The sequence below is a fragment of the Zootoca vivipara genome, chromosome 5 (genome assembly GCF_963506605.1).
Source record: "Zootoca vivipara chromosome 5, rZooViv1.1, whole genome shotgun sequence".
In the NCBI taxonomy this organism is placed as follows: Eukaryota; Metazoa; Chordata; class Lepidosauria; order Squamata; family Lacertidae; genus Zootoca; species Zootoca vivipara.
In genome coordinates this window covers 80890685-80905707 of record NC_083280.1, presented here as the reverse complement: position 1 = coordinate 80905707, position 15023 = coordinate 80890685, and the positions used below count along the sequence as shown (strand labels likewise).

The window sequence follows — 15023 nt, the reverse complement described above, 5'->3', positions numbered from 1 at the left end:
CATGGACAGCTGGGTTGTCAGAGGCTGCAAACTGTAGAATTGATGCCTTCCTTGGCTTTGTTGCTGTGTGTGATGGGCAAGGGACAGTCATAGGAACAGTTTGCAGAGCTATTTGAAGCCCCCAGCTGGTTATGGAACAATGGAGGAAGGGCAGGTACATGGAACAACATTGTTCACCAGAGACTGCACATGATGGATGTGCAGTCAGGTGGATGTCACCCCTAGGTTTTTACCCATAGTCACTGTAAAAAGCGGGATGTGGGTGGCGCTGTTGGTTAAACCACAGAGCCTAGGGCTTGCCGATCAGAAGGTTGGAGGTTCGAATCCCCACAATGGGGTGAGCTCTCGTTGCTCGGTCCCAGCTCCTGCCAACCTAGCAGTTCGAAAGCACGTCAAAGTGCAAGTAGATAAATAGGTACTGCTACAGCGGGAAGGTAAACGGCGTTTCCGTGTGCTGCTCTGGTTCACCAGAAGTGGCTTAGTCATGCTGGCCACATGACCTAGAAGCTGTACGCTGGGCTCCCTTGGCCAATAACGCAAGATGAGCGCCGCAACCCCAGAGTTGGTCATGACTGGACCTAATGATCAGGGGTCCCTTTACCTTTTACTGTAAAAAGCAGCAGTCTGTTCCAGATGTTCGTGGTGAGAGGAAGGGGCTGCTTATCCCATTACCTGTGGGTGTTTGATCTCATTAAAATTATCCTGTCTTGAACTGTCCCCCCCCCCCCCGTTGGATGGATACTCATCTCTTCCCCACATGGAGCAAAAAGTAATTCAGATGGGGAAAAGAAACAAGTGCCACCATCCTCCCACCCCTCCACACGCATGTACTTCCCACAGCTGCTTCGGGTATTTTTTTTTAATAAAAAAAACCTTGGGAAAAAACATTTACTTGGCTGGGCATCATATGTAGCTTGATGCTTGAGAAGCATATCCCCCAGTGAAGCGGTGATGGTACACTCTGTTCCCACTATTGCATTCCCTGGGAATGAAATCTGTCTCAATGTTGTGTCAGAACCAGACCACAGAGGCCAAAGAGATTTATCTATTAGTCTGATGTAGGAAAGTGGTTCTGAAAGGGGAACCATGAATTGTCATCCTCAGGCACATCAGTAGAACTTTATGTGGGGGGACAGTTATAAAATAATAATAATAATAATAATAATAATAATAATAATAATAATAATAATAATAATACCCTACCCATCTAGCTGGGTTGCCCCAGCCACTCTCGGTGGCTTCCAACACATATAAAAACATCAAACATTAAAAACTTTCTGATACAGATACCTTCAGATGTGTCCAGATGTGTTGTGAAAGTTTTGTAGTTCTTCATCTCCTTGACGTTTGATGGGATGGCAACACTTTTCCTCTATAGGAGTGGTGTTTCTAAATGGACCCTAAATATGTTTCTTTGTTTTTCTGTCCCATCTTTCCTCAAACAAAGAGAGAGCAGCTCCCATGGAATTTCCTAGTAGACCCCCATCTGTATACCACTAGCCAGATTCAGACTTGCGGTGTTGAACTTCCAGCAATGGAATACCACATGGTATTCTTTGGGTCCATAAATGTTGATGTTGAAAGAAAGGTCTGCAGGCAGGAATCTGTAATTATTTAGTATCCTGCTTTTGAGTCTTTCCTGCGTAATCCTTGTGGATTTTTTCGCACTGCAGGGCAACATTTTCCATATGGCAAAAGCAAGCAAGAGTCCTGCAGCACTGCAAAGACCAGCATAAGCTTTCCTGGACCAGAGTCCATTTCATCAGATGCCACAATCGATTTGTCCATCTCTAAGATGCTGCAAGACTCTTGGTTGCTTTTGTTGCAATGGACTAACACAACTAACACAACTAGTCCCTCTAGAAATATTTTATATGCTGAGTTCTCTTTGTAAGAAACAAAGTTGCATCAGAAACAGCTCGTATGGACCTTTTCACTTTGTGACCCTCCTGTCCCTTAATATTGTCTATGAAGTAACTTTATGAGAAAAAAGAGGCCCAGCCATTTTGTGTATAAGCCCACAATGGATCAATAACAGAGAGGGGTTTTTTTTGGTTTGGTTTTGCTTTTTTTAAAAAAAAGGAGAGCAAGAAATCCTGTTTCCTTTTTAGCATTTTTTAAAAAGATATTAATTTGTTTAACAGATGCTGCACATCATGAGAACATGAAGTAAACCAAGTAAAAAGCACAACCTCTCTTGTATGAGATGTTTAAGAAAATTGGGTGTTTCGTAAATACATGCTTTTTAAAGGCGTCTTTTATGGCTCCCTTGGTCAGAGGATAGTTACCCGTAGAATTTTGAAACCCAAAGCTCATTACAACTTTATGGGACTCTTGTTTCCTAATTTTATGAGCACAGTTAATTCTCAGGCTTGTATGAGGTGTCAGGTCTGTCAGCTGGGAGAGGCAGAGGGAGGATTACCAAACAAGTCTGAGAGGCTCGTTCCCCCACAATGTTCCTCGCTTGCTCTCAGGACCCTTTCAGCAGAGTCCTCCTTCAGGACAGCTGCTGCCTGACATCATGGTGCAGGCTAGAATTCCCTGCAGATGTTTGCTGTGTAATTTGCTGAGAGTTGTTTTTGAAACCAGCCGGGTATTGAGACTTCGGTCTTAACCAATTATTGCTGTTAAAGGAAGAGCTTTTCAAAGTTGATCAGCTTCCATGAGTCGAGTGAGAGAAAGGTACATATGAATGAAAAATAGTGACATACACGAGGTGAGACCATTTGTCTGTATAGGGCTCTTCATATTTTCTACTCTGACTGGCAGTGGCTCTTCAGAGTCTGAAGCAGAGTCATTCTGTGGAGTCATTCTGAGCCTGGCAAGCTTTTGCCCTGATCCTGCTATGCTTGTATACAATAGGTTGCGTGCCTGTAGCTCACAGATCATTGTTATGGCACTGATCTGTAAGACACTTTGGGTTGACCAGGCCTAACCAATTTAATAAATAATAATAATAAAATAATTCAGGGAAGGAGCATGCAGAGTGACAGTAACCAAGCTTCCACTTCCAAACAGCTAATTGGATCTCTCCCCAATTTCCTGAGTTGGTTCAGGAAAGAAACCTTACATGTAACTGGTTGCATGCTTCTCCTTATCTGCCTACACACCCTATGTTTCTGCATGACTGATATATATACCTGAAGGAGCGTCTCCACCTCCATCATTCTGCCCGGACACTGAGGTCCAGCACTGAAGGCCTTCTGGCAGTTCCCTCGTTGCGAGAAGCCAAGTTGCAGGGAACTAGGCAGAGGGCCTTCCCGGTGGTGGCGCCTACCCTGTGGAACGCCCTCCCAACAGATGTCACAAAGGAAAACAACTACCAGACTTTTAGGAGACATCTGAAGGCAGCCCTGTTCAGGGAGGCTTTTAATGTTTAATAGATTATTGTGTTTTATTCTTCTGTTGGAAGCCGCCCAGAGTGGCTGGGGAGACCCGGCCAGATGGGTGGGGTATAAATAAATAAATAAATAAATAAATAAATAAATAATAATTATTATTATTATAGTGCAAATGCTTATTTAGTGCTCCTGAGGAATTTTTTAAATTCTAATAATGGTGAGATTTTTTCCATTTGGTGGTTGTGCTGATTTCTCCTTCTTTCTGAAGGGAATTAGGCCCTTTTTATTCTGCCTGCACTCAGTTCTCTGACTGTTATGGTTGAACTGTTAAGAATGTGCTCTTGATATTTGCAAATCTTGTAGTGCAGCAAATTTCTGCAATCCCTATTCAGTGATAAAGATGGTAAGATGTGTTGAAAACTCTCTAATGGATAGCACTCACTCAGCCAATGCTTGTGGGGTGGCTCTGTGGGACATTTTCCTTATTTAGCCATTTAAGTTATCTGGGCAGTATTCCATGGTAATGCTTATAATTTTTTTGTGCTTTGGCTGGGTCTCTATAAAGCATTGTAAAGTGTTAATGGTGAAAACATGTGCATTAAACATCCCAGCTTAGGTGTTTTATTTCTGTTCTCCTACACGTCATGCCTTCTTTCCAATGTTTTAGCTCCTGCTGGAAGCAGTAAGGTAAAATAAGCTTCACTTTGACTGCTTAAATCCTCTTATTCCTAAAGAAACAGCTGCACAGTTGGTGATCCTGTCCTGACCTACTGTGGCAGCAAACCTCACTGTTAATGACAGAGACCACCTCCTGGTGATAATCATTACTAGTGCAGCACAGTTATTTGCTCTCTATTCCAGCAGAAGACTGTGGGCAGGCACAGATGTAACATTAGGGCTCTCTTAACAGCTTCCCTGCTGCATTAGAGGGGTGAGATGTGTGCTTTGTATGTTGGTGTTAGTATTCTGTTCCACTAGCCCCCCACCCCAACAGTATTCATGTATTGGTGATGCTGTTCCATGGTATCTCCATTGCTACCTGCAGGGTCACCTGCCTCAGCCTCACCTGCCTCAGATGTAATGGAGATATAGAGTTGGGTACCATCTCCATTACATCTGAGGCAGGTGAGGCTGTGCAAGCCCTGGGCCAAGGTCTGGGTGCCATGGTGGGCTGGATGAGGGCGAGTAAATTGAGCTTGAATCCTGGAAAGATGGATCCCCTGTGGTGGTGGTTTCTGTGTCTGGGAAATAGGCCAATTGCTTGTTCTGGATGGGTTGCAAGTCTGTCGCTTGGTCTGTCGCTCCTTGATCCATCATTGACAACCAGGGGCCCAAGCAACCTCTATGACTAGGAGTGCCTTCTTTAAAAACCTCACTGGCTGATAGGGAAGTACTTATGGCTTCAGCAGCCTTGCGGTCATGCAAGGCAACTTTCAGTTCACTACATCATGCTAGTATTAATTTGATACCTTGTTGTTTCCAGAGAAATGCAATCTCATTTTTTTAGCTAAATCTGCAGCCTTCAAATCCATTTCTTTTCCAGAGAAGCTGTCCTGATGTCAGTAGGAAATACTCTGGAATAATGAATTGAAGTTGGATAAATTTGTTCCTATAGGATTTTTTTAAAAAAATGTATACCCCCATCAGTTGCAGTCAAAGTGGCATGTGTTGTGCCAATATTATTTAGATGGTGGTATAACTTTTCTACAACTAAGCAGGCAGAAACTTTCACTCACACTCCCCAAGCATAAAAATCGGGGTTGTCATTAATGCATATGGAAAATTAGTTTTGGAAAGGAGACTGTTTCCCACACTTCTGAATAGCTGTTGAGTGAAAACTGCTGATTAACAGAACACAGCCTCGTTGCCACTTCAGCTTTGCCAATTGCCATGACTGTAATATTGTCTTCCCACCAACAGTAAAATAAAATTCCCATCAGCTACAGCCAGGGCAATGTTTGGTCCCATATGCTGTGCTCTTCAATAAGCAGAAATCTGCCTTCATAAAAACAGTAAGAGAGACCAAATCCAGGCCTGGACTTATTTAACATGCACATTATTCACTCAGGACAAAATAGTTGAATGATGATTTTCGATTCTACAAATCCTACTGCAAGTCATAAATTGTGGAGAAAAGTTTCTACTAGTGAGAAAAACACTGGGCTGGACAGTGGCGGAGTAAGCTGCATGGGCACCCAGAGTGGCGGCCATGCAGTGCACCTGGGGGGCACGATCTGCCGCACAGGGGGCAGGACAACCCTCCGCTGCAGCGGCGTTTGTGCGGCAGGATCCTCCGCTCGCGGCTGCAGTGGCGGCAGTGGGATCCTCCGCTTGCGGCTGCAGCAGTGGGATCCTCTGCTCATGGCAGCGGGATCCTCTGCTCATGGGGGCTGCGGGATCCTTTGCTTGCAGCTGCAGTGGCGGCGGGATCCACTGCTCATGGCGGTGGCGGGATCCTCTGCACACTGCTGTGGTGGTGCGATAGCGGCGGCTTGTGCCGCCATGCCAAGGGGTGGCAGATGAGCCGCTCGCGGGGTGCCTTTTTGTCACCCCCCTCAGAGATGGCACATAGTCAGCCCGCCCCACCGCCCCCTTCCTTCGCCAGTGGGGCTGGATGCAGAGGTGCTCAAGTGCAACTCCACTTGTACAGCGGGATTTTCTAGACTCCCGACTTCCCTACACACCCTTTCAACACCCCAAAAGCTGCTCCTGAGAGTTGATGCACCTTCTGGGAGAAGCTGTTGTGGGATGGGGGATTCAGTAGAGCTATCTTGCCCAAGCAGAAATATCTTTGGATCTACTCATTTGTGGATCCAAGTCATGGGTTATCCAAGAAATCTCAGAGCCTATATTGCCTTTCCTTTTTGTTACAGGAATGATTCACACAAAGCTGATATACTGGGGAAACAGAATGTGAAGGATAGGTCTATCAATAGATATACGGAATGTTAGCTAAACTGAGCCTTCGTTTTTCACCTCAGTTTACTAATGTGTACCAGGTGCTGGGGACAAGCAACAGGTGATAGTCATTGCCTTTATTCCTTGCTTGCAAACTGCAAGGGGCATCTGGCTGCTTTCAGAATGACCAGGGAGTCCCAATCTGCTGTGAGATGTGTTCCTCTTGACTTTGATCAGAATGTTGGACTGGAATATAAGATGTGTGGAACATGAGGATTAATAAATAGATAGATAGAGAAGGGTGATGGGAGAAGGAAGCGCAAATAAAGGAATGGATGGTATGTTTAGTTTAATGAAGGGGGTGGAGGTTTGGTTTGGGACTCATCCACAGCTGGCCTCATCTCAGCCCACCACTGAAATGTGTTCCCTGACAGATTACTGCAGAGGCAATGTGGTCTTTGACATAAAAAAGTTTGCCAACCCCCAGACTGGATGGACGTTGGTCTCATCCACCAAAACAGTTCCTCTTTTCTTAAGTGACTCTATATCCAGAGGTAAAATGGGGGTAATGTGAAGCAGTGTGTGGTTCAGATTCTTAACTGTTTTGAAAAATATATAATATTCCTCAGCAGTGGGTTTATTTCACGATACGTGATTTAATAACATTTTGTTATAATTGGAAATTGGAAGTGTAATAACTACAGGACCCACCCTTAAAGCCTAAGGGAGAATTTTCATGTGAGAGGACTGAAACAACTGTGAGGCAATAGGTTTTCAGCGTTGTTTCTTTTAAAAAACAGTCTTTATGTTTATTTCATGTATTATAATCTTTAAAACACATGCATAGTAAACAAAGATTATTATTTTTGGTTTGATTTTTTAAAATAAAAAAATATGTTTATTGAAAGGCTGACAACATCGGTCCTTTTTTCTTTTCTTTTGCAGAACAATAAAACAAATACATTTCCTAAATTGAGATAAAGCCTTGATGAATTGGGAAGTGGAGATGATAAGCTATGCCTCTTGTGGTCTCTTTAATTGTATTCATTCGAAGTTCTCATTGGCAGGAAATTACATCAACCACTAACTCCTTTTTACAGAAGGACTATATCTGATAAAACAGGAGGAAGGGGGAAAAATCTGGCAGGCACCTTTGAAAGTAACTTTACTCCTCTTTCAAATGCCTTTCAAATGCACTCTGACGGAAAGATAGGCATGTAATTTTATGAAAGAACATTTAGACAGCTGTGAGCCTGAATGCTCACGTGCTTGTCCTCAGAAAATCAGAGGACTTAGTCATGTCCTAAGAATATTCTTTGCAATGAGGAAGGAATATTGGTAAAGCCAATAGCCTTCCTTGGAAATTGCTTTAGAATTCATTGCCTTTATGAACATAATTACCACATAGAATCATAGAGTTGGAAGAGACCACAAGGGCCATCCAGTCCAACCCCCTGCCAAGCAGGAAACACCACCAAAGCATTCCTGACAGATGGCTGTCAAGCCTCTGCTTAAAGACCTCCAAAGAAGGAGACTCCATCACACTCCTTGGCAGCAAATTCCACTGCCGAACAGCTCTTACTGTCAGGAAGTTCTTCCTAATGTTTAGGTGGAATCTTCTTTCTTGTACTTTGAATCCATTGCTCCGTGTCCGCTTCTCTGGAGCCGCAGAAAACAACCTTTCTCCCTCCTCTATATGGCATCCTTTTATATATTTGAACATGGCTATCATATCACCCCTTAACCTTCTCTTCTCCAGGCTAAACATGCCCAGCCTCCTAAGCCGTTCCTCATAAGACATCGTTTCCCGGCCTTTGACCATTTTGGTTCTTATTCAAATTTCTGGTAGGCAAGTTATTGAGAGACCTGACCAATGGGGTGCAGCCCATGAGGCATACTAGGCAAGGGGACCAACCTGGAATGAAACGGTGCCCAGTAGCACATGGTAATAATGAATAGCTGGTGTTTGTAAACAAAGTAGCAGATTGCAAAGAAGTAAGTGATCACAGCGGTCAGGATCAACAGGACCTGGGACAGAGCCAAGATAGTGGTGACATTGTTCCGATAAGAGGCTAAATTAATCTGAGCTGTTATATCCTGGCGCAGGCCTCATGACGGCCCAGGCCTTGACTCTTAACTGGGAATGGAAAGGAACTTATAGGGCTTATGCTCTGGCAAAGAGCATTACATTTATTTATTTGTTTTTTTATTTTCTTCTATTTTTTATTTTATTTTTTTAAACATACTTTTTATTAATTTTACAGAATACAAAAAAACAAAAAAAACGGTACATACATAAACACCTTTTCCACCTCCTTCCTACCCACCCACATGGGTCCTCCCCTGCCACAGAAGTATCCCATGTATGTGAACAGTCAGAGATGGTCCATTTTATGCTTGGATTTCTGTCCTCCTCCCCCTCCCCTGACCCCAAAGCCCCCCCCTGCCACCAGGGAGCTCCAGCAAACCAGGGCAGTACGCAGGAGGCCATCCATCCAACCATCTATTGTCATACCAAAAAAAAAAGAGAAAAATAGAAATAGGAAAAAAGAAAAAAAAGAAAGGGCAAAAAAAGGGAAAAAAACAATACAAAACAGAAAAATTTTCTTACATTCATGATTGTAAAACCATATTTTGTGGGCTTCCCCTCCCCCCCCTTCCCCGGTTTTCATCCCTTTTTTATCATCTGCAACAGTTTCTTACTTTATAGAAATACACCTTTGTATCTTATACAACTTATAAATCAATTATTAACATTTTCATCTAATATTCAAATCACTGAAAAATCAAACTCCCATTTTATCTTCCCGTGCCTAATTTTTTCTCCCTCTATAAGCCTCCATATTTTCACATTTTCCAAAATCCATTCACTTTTAAAACTATAACTATTCTCAATTTAACCTTACATCCCCGATTACCGGCTCCACCCCCCGAATCCAGCAAATTCCATAATCAGCAGACCAGTTATAAACCTGTTAATCCATCCATGTAATCACAACATCACTTTCCCTTCACCCCACCCCCTGTTTACAGTCTTTTGCCATCCAGGCCACCATACAGGGCCCCTGAATTTCTTCTCTTCTCTGCATATTTTTTCCTTCTTCCCTGTGGGTGTTCTGGAGTTCCAATAATACCAATCGTGCCCCCCTCAAAAGCGGGGCACTCCATCCAACTTTTTGTAGAGTAAAGTCATCATTTTTTTTCGTGGTGTGCTTCATTTTGTGTTGAATCATCACAGTCCTCATCTTCATCTTTTCGTTCCAAATCACAGTCATCATCATTGTCATTCTCACATTCATCTTTTTCAGTGTCAAAAGCTTCATCTCCTAAAAAATCATATTCTGCCATCACCATCTGAAATTTTTGCTGTAACTCTTGCCGTCGTGTCTCCTCTTGACATAGCTCTATTCTTGTTTCCCACATTAAGGTCAAAACAGACCGCTGGAACTCAGGGGAACACTTTTTTGTTGACATAATTCAATCCTCCCAAGGTCAAAACTTGTCACGTGGGGTGGAATATGATCACAGTTTATTTTCTCGACTCCATTTTAACAAGCTGGCTGCATTCTTCAAGTCTTATTAACAATAAAGTTCGAACTCACATTTCACAAACATTTAAACCAAAAAAGAAATTCCACAAAGTCCAGAAATACAAAGTGAAATAAAAATTGACTCATAAATCCTGATCAACTCACTGGGTTGTCTGGGCTGCCGGCTCCCGAGGAAAAGAAAGATTTTTCTCAGTCTTTACCTCTTGCTGCAGGGCAGTCATAAACCACAGTCTCTCTCCCCTTCTCACCCTGCATCAAAGGGGAGATTCTCTTTGATGCCTTTGAGGGATCCTTTTGAATTGCAAATCTTCTGTTTATGGCTTCGGGTTTCTATTTACTGTCTCTTTTGTTGCCGTGGGGGGGGGGTGGCTTCCTCTTTTCTCCCCTCTCTCCCAGATCCAAATTGTTTTATAATCCAAATCGTGAGGTTACTTACAGTCTTTTCCAATCGTTTTATTTTCGGAAGAATCCAGCGCTCTCCGCCTTCGGCTTGAAGCTTCTCCCTGCTAGAATAACGTTGCCGCTCAAAATGGCCCCCGCGACTTCTACCCTCCTCGCTCCAGAGCTCTTATTAGAGCTAACCGAAGAGTTGGGGAGTCCGGATTGGGGCTGTGCCGAGCAAATTGCCCCCGGGACGCCCTTCCCGAGGTTCTAAGGGGCGCAGCGTCGCTCTCGCTGCCCTCCCCACTCCTAGCAGGGACGGGCCGTCTCGGAGACGAGACGAAACCCCGCCGATCGGCGCTGGCGCTGAACCCGGAAGCCTTATTTTCTTCTAACTCCACACATGTAAAGCAAAGCAAAAGTTAACATTGTGCACATTGTGCTTCATAACGTTTATGGTATTTAAGTACAGCATTCATCATTAAGTACAGCATTCATCAGTTGCACTTTTTGCCCCTTGGTAAACTTCAGGTGCATCTTTTGGCAGTTCAGGTGGTTGTTTACAGGGATCTCAAGGAGTTCTGAAACAGAAAGCAGTGTTGCCTACCTGAGTAGATTTTCATGAGTCTTCCCCTACCTGGGGATTCACATGACAGAATGCTCCTCCACAAACACTTTTCCTGCAGACAGAAAATGAGCATGCCAGTGAGAAGGCTAGGCTTCAGTTCTGCACTCTGACATCCTAATTTTCTGTCTACAGGAAATTGTGTGTGTGTGTGTGTGTGTGTGTGTGTGTGAGAGAGAGAGAGAGAGAGAGAGAGAGAGCCCAGTGGCTGTTTGAAGCAGGCACGGGTTTCCCCTCACAGTGAGAACTACCGGTAAGCCATTTTCTGTATGGCTCCCAAGGATCAATTTCTGCTTCAGGGGCAATTAAGGAAAGTCATTTCCAAATTAGTAGGTTTATATGCCGAGGGAGGTGTGTCTGGTGGTCCCCCAAATATGGGTAGTGTCAGACTGCAATTCAGGATTTAAAAAAATTGCAGACAGAGGAATGTGTTGTCCCAAGATAGAATACATGGACAGTGGAGATATTCTTCCTCTGCCTACCAATTTGCTTAGACCACTTTGCTTCCACCATGAGAATACTAATTTTAAAAAATAATGTTTGAAAAAATGTGAGGAACATGATGCAGAGCTTGGTTGGAAGGAATTATTTCCAATTCCTTGTTGGTTGGGCTTATTTATTTAATTGTATAAATGACATGAAATATTAATTCTGCATTTATGTGTTCAAAGCATTCTGCTTTTTCCATCAGAAATTGTGTTTTCTGCTCCCTCCTTTTTAACCTCTCAGATGTTTACACTGAGTTATGTCTCAGTTGAATACTTATGACCCATATTTTCCATTTGTTTCTAATTTCCCTCCATCTGGATTTATCCTAACAAAGACAGGTATAAAAATCCACGATGCAATATAAGCTATTTACTTAATAATAACAAACCATGCAAATTCAATTGGGATTTCTTGAGGTTCTCCACTTGTATTTTAAGGAGCCCTAGGAGATTATTGTGTGTTGGTCTTTAAAAAAATAAAAATAAGGCATTTTATGAGTTTGGACAACTTCTTCTTCTTCTTCTTCTTTGGTGATCCCTCGTAGTCGAGTAAGATTGTCTGCCATAAACATGGTTTTCAAAATGAGTCCGTAAGTGACTGTGGAGGCCAATTCTGGATCCACACATCCTTCCACAGTGGGGACATTGGTTTCTGGGCGGGAGTTGATCACAGAGTGGATTTGCCAAGTGTGCCTTCCTCTTAGCACGTTTCTCCCTTGTGTCCTGAGTTTGAGTGTCTTCAAAGCCCATGACACCTTTGGTGAAGGCTGTTCTCCAACTGGAGCACTCACAGGCCAGTGTTTCCCAGTTGTCAGTGTTTATACTACATTTTTAAAGATTTGCCTTGAGACAGTCTTTAAACGTCTTTTGTTGAACACCAGCATTACGCTTTCCATTTTTAAGTTCGGAATAGAGTAGTTGCTTTGGAAGACGATTATCAGGCATCCGCACAACATGACAATTTATATATAACAGGCATGTCCAACAGGTCAGTTGTGATCTACCGGTCGATCGGGGTGGTGTCTTAGGTCAATTGGCTTTGTGTTCCAACTCTGGCAATCCTGCCCCCCTAAAAAGCTCAACGGTTTTGCTCAATTCTTCCCTAAAGAAAGCTCAACAACTTTGGTCAATCCTTCCCTAAAAAAAAGCTCAACAACTCCTGACTACGACAATGTGTAGATCACAGCCAGTCTCTTTATACTTGAGTGGATCACAGCCTCTTGGGAGTTGGACGTGCCTGATATATAGCAATTGTGTAATGCTACTCAGAAGAGCTGGAATCAGAATTGTTGAATACAGTGGTACCTCGACTTACGAAGGCAATCCGTTCTACGGCGCTCTTTGTAAGTCGAAACCTTTGGATGTCAAAGCGTCCATTTTGCACATGTGCAGAACGCGTGCACGGCGAAAATACTTCCGGGTTTGCCGACTTTGTAAGTCGAAACCTTTGGAAGTCGAGGCATTCGGATGTCGAGGTACCGCTGTATATGTGGCAATTCCAGCATTGTGAGTTCTGAATAACTTTAGACTGCAGAGGAGGACTTATGTGACCGAATGCATGTCATGGAAAAAGCTAGCCTTTCACCATGATGTGCTTATTTCCTATGTACAGGATTTTTTTGTATGAAGGATCACAAAATCAAGTGAGCCCAATCACCTGCAGTCTGCAGTGGTGCCACTCAGACACAGGTTTGGTTCTCTTAGTTTCTTATTTTCCCAATCTTTAATTCAGTTATCCACATTTGCAGCAATTCACTTAAAAAAAGCATCTCATGAAATTTTATCTGGATTTCTCCTAATGAAATTTTATGTGCACTTTTGACCAAAGTACACATTTCTGCAAGCAGTTTTCCAAATATAAATACATTTTCGCTACTATCTTCCTTTTCAATGCACACTTTCCACTCATATATGCATTTTTGTATGCATTGTTTGGGTGGAGAACTGTATCACAGAATTCGGATGTATGGATTTTTAATAAAGGTTGTGTTTTGGTTCGCATATTGCTGTGGAAAGTGCAAATTTGATAGGTTTGACTTTAAATGCATATTGAATTTCTTGTACAACCTTACCCTTAATATCAACCTTGGTAGTACTACAGTGCGTATCTAGCAGCCCAGTTAGAAAAACTGCCACCTTATTATTCTGCCTTCTCCCGGTCAACAAAATTATGGGCAAGAATTTGGGTCAGAATGGGCAGTATCCTCCAAACCACAAGGTTGGAAGCCATCATTGCCAGTACTTATTGCCCTGTAGGTTTTCTTCTGTAGCGGCCATCCATTTGTTAGACTGAGAAGCAGAAGTGATGACATGTCACTAGGGTGACTCAAGCAGAAGAAAGAAATATTGGAACTCTTACAAAGGCATCTGTTCTCATGAGTTTAATTTCAGATTTGACAGAGAGATGAATTCTGACAAAGCCACAAATGGGAATGATTACTTAGAAATGGAAGTTGGATACTGAATCTCAAAGGGTTACTTTCCCATAAATCTGTGCTCTCTTGCTGAAGTTTTTAGTGGTAAAGGGTGACAAGAAGTGAATATGCTTAGGACTTAGCAAACTTAATTCAGGAGTCAGACACATTTTATGATACATTCCCACATGGCTTTAGTTACTTTTCTTTTGTTCAGGCAAGAATGCATAGTTGTTCTCATTTTCACCCATATTTGCATATGCCACTTTAGGTTTAAGAATATGTTAGTATGCATAGGAAACATTATTTATTTAGAAAAATGTGAAACATGTTTACAATGCTAAACAAGTCATGCCATGACAGACAATCAATTACAATACAAAGTAGAAAACAAGCAAATTGTATTCATTTAGAAAGGTAGAAGAGAAGGAGCCAGAAAGGGGCAAAATAATAAGAAAGAGGTAAAAAGAGGGAGAGGGGAAAATGTGTGTGTGTGTACATTCTCTGCATCATGTTTGGTTTGCAGTGGGATGTAATTGGAAATAATGTTTATATAGCAGGACCTTGGTTTTTTAGTGTCTTGGAAGCTGAACAATTCGGAACCCAAACGCCAAAAACCCGGAAGTGAATGATTCCATTTTTGAACATGCCTCAGAAGTTGAACGGCTGGAAAAATATTGTGTTTTGAATTGACTCTGAGTAATATGAAAAATCTACATGTGGTGACGGGAAAAAGTTGCAATTTTATGGCATAGTCGGCGAGTGACAAACATATATGTAAGAACTGCTCCTTAGAACAGCAAGACTGCAATCCCAAGCAAATGTAATATATGTAATTTTCACTGAACTAATAGGACCTCTTGTAGTTTGCAGCCCCTGTGGATATGTTTAGATAAGTAGATGGGTTGTGTATCTTTTACTTAGTTTGTGAATTAGGTCAGGATTGTCTGAAACAAAATGTGTAGAGATGAATTCATTTCTAAACTTGAGGACGAGTAAGATGCTGTGGAGAACTGACAGACACAAACTTTCACTGTACTTTGTTTGGAAGCAGCACACCTGTAGAGCAGTAATTTAAGTCTTAGCATCTCTCTGATGTTGAGCTCTTGCTGCGCACTTGTTTAAGCTTCCATCCTTTTCCTGTCACTGCAGGTGTTCCTTTGCTCTGTTAATACAGCTTTATGCATTAACAACATAAACAACACAGGCCAAATGCCCTCTGGTTAGAGACTGAGTATCATTTCCCCAATTTAAGCGAATAGGAATGATCCACAAAACGATTCGCCAATCAGCTTGTTAGACATCTCCCCAAAGCTACAGTATAT

At 42.5% G+C, this 15023-nt stretch overlaps 1 protein-coding gene across 5 annotated transcripts in view; it reads left to right on the top strand.

Annotated features, from left to right (window-relative positions):
• LOC118096362 (heparan-alpha-glucosaminide N-acetyltransferase-like) overlaps positions 1–15023 on the top strand; it is a 179474-nt gene that overhangs the window by 128914 nt on the left and 35537 nt on the right. The gene's annotated exons all lie outside the window — the stretch shown is intronic.